This window comes from Daphnia pulicaria, unplaced genomic scaffold (genome assembly GCF_021234035.1).
Source record: "Daphnia pulicaria isolate SC F1-1A unplaced genomic scaffold, SC_F0-13Bv2 h1tg000092l, whole genome shotgun sequence".
Taxonomy (NCBI): domain Eukaryota; kingdom Metazoa; phylum Arthropoda; class Branchiopoda; order Diplostraca; family Daphniidae; genus Daphnia; species Daphnia pulicaria.
The window spans coordinates 55,001-63,096 of NW_025804801.1; the positions used below are offsets into that span (position 1 = coordinate 55,001).

At 50.1% G+C, this 8,096-nt stretch overlaps 3 non-coding genes across 3 annotated transcripts in view; all 3 read right to left on the reverse strand.

Moving 5' to 3' along the window:
* LOC124318958 overlaps positions 1–2,291 on the reverse strand; it is a 4,576-nt gene extending 2,285 nt beyond the window's left edge. Inside the window, exon 1 of the ribosomal RNA XR_006912648.1 lies at positions 1–2,291. This exon is cut by the window's left edge and continues 2,285 nt beyond it. This is a non-coding gene — a ribosomal RNA (large subunit ribosomal RNA).
* Positions 2,292–2,932: 641 nt separating this feature from the next.
* On the reverse strand, positions 2,933–3,085 carry LOC124318961. The gene has a single exon (XR_006912651.1). It is a non-coding gene; the product is annotated as a 5.8S ribosomal RNA (ribosomal RNA).
* A 930-nt stretch (positions 3,086–4,015) lies between these two features.
* LOC124318953 lies at positions 4,016–6,310 on the reverse strand. The gene has a single exon (XR_006912642.1). It is a non-coding gene; the product is annotated as a small subunit ribosomal RNA (ribosomal RNA).
* Between the last annotated feature and the right edge of the window lie 1,786 nt (positions 6,311–8,096).

Consider the following 8,096-nt stretch of genomic DNA (forward strand, 5'->3'; position numbering starts at 1 on the left):
CGCGGACGTAGCCGCAGCCTGGTTCCGGAATCAGGACCGGATTCCCTTTCGCCTTAACCTGGGTGGCGTCTCACGTTATACGATACATGGTTTCATATTTTCGAAGGCGCTGCGAAAGAAGCATGCGATGCCATAACGCGATGAACGGTACTAGGAAAATAAAAGAGACGGGAGAAAAACAATCAAATACCGGCTAAGAGAAATCAAAAAAAGGAAAAAGACACTTCTTTTAACCTTCTATCATTCTCACAAGCTTTCTTATTCATGTGTTTTCTTTGACCCCGCAACTTTAGATTTTTTCTCTTCGCGCACACCACAGAAGAATCACCGACACACGACTCAACCACAACCACGCCCGCTACTCATACGATAGATGCAACACATCACGCCCGTCACTAGGTCGGCTTTCGCCTGCGGCTTAGGATCGACTGACTCATGTCCAACCACTGTTCACATGAAACCCTTCTCCGCGTCAGTCCTCCAGGATCCCTCTGGAGTATTTGCTACTACCACCAAGATCTGCACCGACGGCGGCTCCGGGCAGGCTCACGCCCACAACCCTTCTACGCTCACCGTCGCGACCCCCCTACTCGTCGGGGCCTCAGCGCCGTCGCTCTCTTCGAGCTGACACGGACGTTATTCGCTCTGCCGACCGACGGCCCGGTATAGGCACGACGCTATAGCGCCTCCCATTTTAAGGGCTAGTTGCTTCGGCAGGTGAGTTGTTACACACTCCTGAGCGGATTCCGACCTCCATGGCCACCGTCCTGCTGTCTTTAGCAACCAACTCCTTTTCGTGGGATCCGAAATGTGCGTCGTTTAGGCGCCTTAACCGGGCGTTTGGTTCATCCCACAGCGCCAGTTCTGCTTACCAAAAATGGCCCACTGGGCGCTCAGATTCAAATCAATTGCCGCGGCCTCAATCAAGGAAAAAGGCCGGGCTTCTCACCCATTGAAAGTTTGAGAATAGGTTGAGGTCGTTTCGACCCCAAGGCCTCTAATCATTCGCTTTACCGGATGAAACTCCGTTTGTTCTCTTTGCGAGCACCAGCTATCCTGAGGGAAACTTCGGGGGGAACCAGCTACTAGATGGTTCGATTAGTCTTTCGCCCCTATACCCAACTCCGACGATCGATTTGCACGTCAGAATCGCTGCGGACCTCCACCAGGGTTTCCCCTGGCTTCGTCCTGGCCAGGCATAGGTCACCATCTTTCGGGTCCCAACGTGTGCGCTCTGGGTTCGTCCGGCCGACTCGACCAAACCCTTTTAAGGGGGAAAGATCTCGCGAGCATTCGGACGCCCTGGGGTTGCGCCCGCTCTGTTCGAGACGGGATCACCCCTCGCGGATGCACCCTCATCGGGGCCGCTTCACTTTCATTGCGCCTCGCGAGTTTAGTTTGATAATTTCTCGACGACTTGCGCACATGTTAGACTCCTTGGTCCGTGTTTCAAGACGGGTCGGGTGGGACCCGACTTCTACTCTCCGCTCTGGGCCTCCACAGGTTGAGCACCGCAACTTTTTCTCTTTTACAAAAAAAAGCTACGACACCTCCCGGGAGGAGACAGGTCACGACCGGGCAGTACTGTTGGGAAACGCCGCGCTCGTCATCGCGGCACCCGCGAAGGTAACCACGAAACTCGCTAACGGACGCCCCGTGTAACAGACACCCAGTCGGTCGCGGAGTCCTACTAGGCCCCCCACTTGCGGACCTTGGCGTGGCTATTGCGATCGCAGAACGACTTATGCAAGAGAGCCGCCAATTCAGGCAGTCTCCATGCAGCGTTAAGGGCATACAACCAAGTGCCGGGAGCGGGGACTTGTTCGACCTTCGAGGGCCCACCCGTTTAACCCCCTGAACGGTTTCACGCACTCTTGAACTCTCTCTTCAAAGTTCTTTTCAACTTTCCCTCGCGGTACTTGTTCGCTATCGGTCTCGTGGCGATATTTAGCCTTAGAAGGAGTTTACCTCCCGCTTAGGGCTGCACGCTCAAGCAACCCGACTCTTGGGAAGGGATCCGATGCACGGTCTCGGCTCGTCTTATCTACGGGCCTGACACCCTCTGTGGGTTGCTCGCCCCGTTCATGGAGACTTGGACGATAGATACCGGACAGACGCGCACGATCCTCCCGAACACCACATTCCTCGGCACCCGCTCAACCGGGCGCGAGGTTCGGTGCTGGGCTCATCCCTGTTCGCTCGCCGCTACTAAGGGAATCCTTGTTAGTTTCTTTTCCTCCGCTTACTGATATGCTTAAGTTCAGCGGGTAGTCTCATCTAAACTGAGGTCAGAATGAATTGTTTGTTTTCAAAAGGAGACAACACTTTATCTAGCTCGGCAGACTTTGGCGTTTTAAAGCCGGGAAAGATTGAATAATTGCCGGTTCAAATTTTTTTTTTTCGAAATAAAGCGAGTCTCTCGTTATTCGCAAAAATTAATTTACGAAAAGTGACAGGGCGTCCTGCGGCTTTTTGTATTGAAACAACGCGTCGTGCGCGAACCAAGCTTGCATAACGAGCGGTTAGAGTGAGTGATAATTCGCGGTGGTCGACACTTCGACACGCCCGGCGCACACACACAACTAAACTCGCGTTGAAGCGGTATATCGCGCACACGCAGCCGACACCTTGTTCGAGAAGATGTGTTTATTTCTAAAATTTTTTTTTGAGTTGGCTCAAAAATTTCCCATCTGTTTTGCCATCGAAAAAGGTTTCTTTTGAATAGAGAGGAAAAAAACAAAACAGGGCGAACCTTCTTTTATTTTTCCCCCTTTTTTGTATTTGAGGCATCGCGGACACTTAAGTCGCGCGGCACCCAGACGTTAGAGATTCGGGAGCTTTTATGCGGTCAGGCCGGGTGAAAAATAAATCTCGCCGCGACCCAACATGCAAAACCAAGACTGAAAAAATCTCTGTTCGTTCATCATTCGACCGACCCTCAGTCAGATGTGGCCCGAGCGAGAAGCTGGGCCGCCATTTACGTTCAAGATTTCGATGCTCCATGTGTTCTGCAGTTCGCATGGATTAGCGCACTTTGCTGCGCTCTTCATCGATCCACGAGCCTAGTGATCCACCGTTCAGGGTCGTATATAAAACGACATATTCGTTTTCTTCTCTCTTTTTCTCCAACCCGCCCAAGCAAATGAATGCGAGGGCGGAGAAAGAAAGCCAGAAAGAAAATGTTCCGATAAACACTCGTACTAGAATTTGGGTTTAGTGTGTTATTGTGATTTTGAATTCTTCCTACTTCATCGAGAGGGCGAAGGGCAAGCTTAAAAAACATTCGGTTTTCAACGGCATAGTGTCGGGCTTTGGAGTGTTAGTCTATACGACGCACACGCACGCAACCACGAGTATCTACGCCCGAAAAGAACGTCCAGAGTAAAGTCTCACACTTTCGTCCCCCACCGAGAATCAAAAAATCCCGAAGACGAAGAGAGAAACAAAAAAAAACAATTTCGATTGGGCGTATCCGCTTTAAACCACCGCGCATCAGAGCGCCTGATACCCGTTCAAAATCTTGATGTTTTTTTTTTTTCCGACTCTCCATCCACCGAGTTTTTATTTTTCAAAGTGTTTGATTTAGGGACTAAGACTTTATAAAATCTCCTTTATTGTTCCTTCGGTACTCGCGGCCCAGGCGGGCTATCGTATTCTTCACTCTACTAACGTCAACACTGTGAGCGCCGCTAAAGGTCGAATGAATCTATAGAGACATTCACCATCGAAGCAGGAAGAATTTGCTCACGGCCATAGACCAAATCGAAAGACTTTGTGTTTTTTTTTGAGCCGAGAGGAAAGAAAAATCAATTTGAAAAGGCGAATCCGCTTTAAACCACCGCGCATCAGAGCGCCTGATACCCGTTCAAAATAAATGATTTTCTTCCGTCAACCCACACATAGTTCATACGATGTCTTACGCCGAAAGACTTTTGATGGGGTTTTTTTGTTTTGCAACTTTTAGTTGTTTCGTGCTCAACCAAAGCCATATGCGCAAAACATTTGTCTTGTTCGTTTATGATCCTTCCGCAGGTTCACCTACGGAAACCTTGTTACGACTTTTACTTCCTCTAAAGGATCAAGTTCGACCATCTTTCAGTCTCGCCGTTGGTAGGCACCGCACGGGCAGAGATTGCTCCCCACTCGACGGCACCCCGACAAGCCCGTCCGAAGGCCTCACTAAATCATTCAATCGGTAGTAGCGACGGGCGGTGTGTACAAAGGGCAGGGACGTAATCGACGCGGGCTAGTGACCCGCGCCTACTAGGGATTCCTGGTTCATGGGGATCATTGCAGTCCCCAATCCCAACCACGAAGGAGGTTCAGCGGTTACCCGGTCCTTTCGGACAGGGAGAGTGAAACACGCTGATTCCTTCAGTGTAGCGCGCGTGCGGCCCAGGACATCTAAGGGCATCACAGACCTGTTATTGCTCACTGTCACGCGGCTGGACGCCGCTTGTCCCTCTAAGAAGACTGCGTGACGGACGCGAGAGCAGAAGGTATCGCCGGGGATGACGACGACCGAATAACAATAGAGCCAGCCCCCGCGAGACATTCCCGACAAAGCCCCGCCATACCTCATCCGCCAGGCAACCAACCCGTGAAGGCCGTACACCCGACGAACAGAGCACAACGAAACCAAGCCGAGAGATTGCCTCACTAAAGGAACCAGTCCCACCGAGACCCGAATCGCCGCCACCTGATCCCGACGCCTCCGTACTCCCTTCGGTTTCAATTGATAAAACCCGTCACCTATTTAGCAGGCTAGAGTCTCGTTCGTTATCGGAATTAACCAGACAAATCGCTCCACCAACTAAGAACGGCCATGCACCACCACCCACCGAATCAAGAAAGAGCTCTCAATCTGTCAATCCTTCCAGTGTCCGGGCCTGGTGAGGTTTCCCGTGTTGAGTCAAATTAAGCCGCAGGCTCCACTCCTGGTGGTGCCCTTCCGTCAATTCCTTTAAGTTTCAGCTTTGCAACCATACTTCCCCCGGAACCCAAAGACTTTGGTTTCCCGGAAGCTGCCCGTCGAGTCATTGGAGTAACTCCGACGGATTGCTGGTTGGCATCGTTTATGGTTAGAACTAGGGCGGTATCTGATCGCCTTCGAACCTCTAACTTTCGTTCTTGATCAAGGAAAACATTCTTGGCAAATGCCTTCGCTGTTGTTCGTCTTGCGGCGGTCCAAGAATTTCACCTCTGTCGCCGCAGTACGAATGCCCCCGTCCGTCTCTATTGACCATTACCTCGGGTCCAAAAGTAAAAGACCAGCAAAATCGGACCGAGGTCCTATTCCATCATTCCATGCTGCGATATTCAGGCGTTGGGATACACCTGCTTTGAGCACTCTAATTTGTTCAAAGTAAACGTTGCCGGCCGCCCGAGACACCCGGTGAAGGGCACCCCGAACGATTGACTGGGTGGAGCGAATCGAGTCAACTACGACCAAAATTTAAAAAAGAACCCGAAAGAACTTTCCAACTCTGGCCGCAGATACAACAACGACGCACCGACCACCACTCCGGCGATGTTGTCCGACCGTGAAGAGAGTCGGGCTTTGACACCCGGGCTCCCAGAGCGTGAAACGCAACACCCTTGATTCAGAGCGGCGCCGCCCGGCCGAAGACAGACATCCGACTACGAGCTTTTTAACCGCAACAACTTTAATATACGCTATTGGAGCTGGAGTTACCGCGGCTGCTGGCACCAGACTTGCCCTCCAATGGTTCCTCGTTAAAGGATTTAAAGTGTACTCATTCCAATCACGGGGCCTCGGAAGAGTCCCGTATCGTTATTTTTCGTCACTACCTCCCCGTGCCGGGAGTGGGTAATTTGCGCGCCTGCTGCCTTCCTTGGATGTGGTAGCCGTTTCTCAGGCTCCCTCTCCGGAATCGAACCCCGATTCCCCGTTACCCGTTGCAACCATGGTAGGCGCGTAACCTACCATCGACAGTTGATAAGGCAGACATTTGAAAGATACGTCGCCGGCGCGAAGGCCGTGCGATCGGCGTGAAGTTATCCAGAGTCACCAAAATTGGTACGGTGCGCGAGCCCGAAAGCCCGGCCCCGACTGGTTTTGATCTAATAAAAGCACCTCTTCTGCGAGCCCGAAAGCCCGCAGTCGAGGCTCGAGTGCATGTATTAGCTCTAGAATTACCACAGTTATCCAAGTAGGATGGAGTGGATCTAAGGAACCATAACTGATTTATTGAGCCATTCGCGGTTTCGCCGTCTAGCGGCTTGTACTTAGACATGCATGGCTTAATCTTTGAGACAAGCATATGCTACTGGCAGGATCAACCAGGTATTTCGTGTATGTTTGTTTGATATGCATCCGGCGAGTTGCGGGTTTTTATTTCGCCCACGCATCACCAAACACACACCAAATCAACACGTTTTTCGTTTTTTTTTCTTTTTCTTCGGAAACTAAAATTTTTGATCGCAACGCCTGGCGTGTCACAGCGAGTCCCAGTGAAGAGAAACACCGATCCGATCCGTTTGTTGGATTTTTTTCATTTCAATTTCCAAAGTCAAAGACCATTCAACGGTCTATGAGCCCAAAGTGAATCGGATTCATTCGACCGGTCTTGATATATTCATCAACTTTTTTTCCCGTATTACGGTTTTCGACGGTCATATGTGGCGTGCTGTATGCTCATAAGTCAAGCCTGCTTTACTAAGCTGACAAGCATACATCTTTTAAATTTTTGTGGGCTCAGAGTTTTATTTTTATTTTTCCACCGCCGAGGCACACTCTCGCATCACCCCGCACGACACACACACACACACACACCTCACCGCTCAGCGGTCACACGAGGCAGAATTTTCCGCAAAGACTTTCGAAGAGAAAGAGAAAACTCGGAACAACCGCGGTCAGAGGCCAGCATAGAGGCATCGTATAGAAAGTCATGGGCGGAAAAAAACAAATCATTTCAAGTCGAGACAAGCAACCAGACTACCCCTATAAAAGTGCGCAATTCTTTAAGAGTTCACCGAAGAATGACCGAGATCAAGTATGCACGAAACGAACATATTCCAAGGGCAGCTGAATAAGCGATTCTGCGCCGAAGCGCGAGAAAAGCAAGCGGTACACCGATGGGGATCGTTTTTTTTATCGTGTTAGATTCGTTGTTGTCAAGCAAGGATTCTCAAAATGTTTTTTGCATTGCACCCAAGTTTCGTACTGATTACTTGTCGCAGACCGGTGACTGTCAAAAAAAAATTTTTTACGTTTTTTCTTGAGAGGTCACTGCCTACACACAACTCCGGGCGGGCCGTACACTCACAGCCGTTTGAATTCTCCCTTCGTGTGTCATGGCCATAACTGAGCGTACATCTTACCGGCGCCGAGTTGATCTGGCTTGTTCGATGAACGTTCGGGATACGTACAATCGATATAGCTCCACCGTAACTCGTTTGTAATTACGCCGGCCATACTCAGCGGGCGCTCAGCTCAGCTCTCGATATCTTCCGTCGAAGGGAAGTTCGTAGTAAAAGAGAGTCAGAGTCGACGCCACATTTTGCGGTCCTCGCATCTCATCCGATTTTTGAATTTTATAGATTTGCCATCACTTCCACCCAATTCTCTCGTATATTTCAATCTCTTGACTTTGTCCGACCGGGCCGTCTTCGCCCCCCTTCAACTCCGTCCATCTCCACTTCTGTGTTCCACACAACGAGCTTCCGTCAAACGGCAAAATGTGAAATATGCGCACGCCGCACGAAATAATTTGAAAGCGTTCTGTTTGGTGGCTTTTTTATTTTTTATCTCTCGGCTCACACACACACACACACATTTCCGCCTGAACGGTAATTTTTTTTTGATACGGTGTCAAAAAGTGAAAAGACGCGCACCATTTTCTTTTCTCTTCCGTATCGTCGCTGACGGTAAACGCTGATGGTTATGATGCCGTAAGTTTGGAAGAAAGAATCTTTCCCGTCTTGTCTTGTTACGGTAAAATAACAAAGAACAAGCGTCCGATTTCTCTCACAGACGGCCACAGACAAACCACACGTGCCGAAGAAACGAAACGTCCGAAACCAAAAAAATGTTTGACGCGCGCACCTCTTCTGAACTTTTCGACCAGAGTCGT